The sequence below is a fragment of the Arachis hypogaea genome, chromosome 11 (assembly GCF_003086295.3).
Source record: "Arachis hypogaea cultivar Tifrunner chromosome 11, arahy.Tifrunner.gnm2.J5K5, whole genome shotgun sequence".
Taxonomy (NCBI): Eukaryota; Viridiplantae; Streptophyta; class Magnoliopsida; order Fabales; family Fabaceae; genus Arachis; species Arachis hypogaea.
Genome location: NC_092046.1, coordinates 59,967,467 through 59,968,441, shown reverse-complemented (window position 1 = coordinate 59,968,441; position 975 = coordinate 59,967,467). Strand labels below are relative to the sequence as shown.

Sequence of the window (975 nt, the reverse complement as noted above, 5' to 3'; positions counted from 1 at the left end):
TCATGCTGGGGAGGATAGAAGAGTTTTAGGCTCTTACATCAATCCAAACCCAGGAAACTGTGGAAGTAGCATTCAAAAGCCAACCATCCATGCCAACAATTTTGAACTAAAACCACAGCTCATCACCCTTGTTCAGAACAACTGTTCGTTCGGAGGAAGTGTCCAAGAAGACCCCAATCAACATCTAACCACCTTTCTGAGAATATGTGACACAGTGAAGTCTAATGGTGTTCATCCTAACGCCTATAGAATGCTCTTATTTCCATTCTCACTCAAGGATAAGGCAGCCAAGTGGCTGGAGTCTTTCCCAAAGGAGAGCTTGACAACCTGGGAAGATGTGGTAAACAAATTCTTAGCAAGATTTTACCCTCCTCAACGAATCAATAGGCTGAGAGCTGAGGTCCAAACTTTCAGGCAACAAGATGGTGAGACTCTGTATGAAGCATGGGAGAGGTTTAAAGACCTAACAAGGAGGTGTCCACCTGACATGTTCAACGAATGGGTGCAGCTGCATATTTTCTATGAAGGCCTGTTATATGAATCAAAGAAGGCAGTAGACCATTCATCAGGAGGATCTTTGAACAAGAAGAAGACTATTGAGGAAGCCATAGATGTCATTGAAATAGTAGCAGAGAATGACTATTTCTATGCTTCTGAAAGAGGCAACACTAGAGGAGTAATGGAGCTAAACAATGTAGATGCTCTGCTGGCCCAAAACAAGCTCATTACCCAGCAGCTGGCTGACCTCACCAAGAAGATGGAGAGGAACCAAGTAGCAGCAATCACTACTTCATCAACAACCCAAGAAGGAGTGAATGAAGAAGCAGAGGGTAGTCAGGAGTGAGCCAACTACATTGGGAATTCACCTAGGCAAAACCATGATCCATACTCTAAGACCTATAACCCTGGATGGCGGAATCACCCAAACTTTGGGTGGAGAAATCAACAAGACCAAGGCATAGATCAAAGACGTTC

At 44.0% G+C, this 975-nt stretch overlaps 1 non-coding gene across 1 annotated transcript; it reads right to left on the bottom strand.

The window, feature by feature from the left end:
• Positions 1 to 385: 385 nt before the first annotated feature.
• On the bottom strand, positions 386 to 489 carry LOC112724228 (small nucleolar RNA R71). The gene has a single exon (XR_003163402.1). It is a non-coding gene; the product is annotated as a small nucleolar RNA R71 (small nucleolar RNA).
• Positions 490 to 975: the final 486 nt, after the last annotated feature.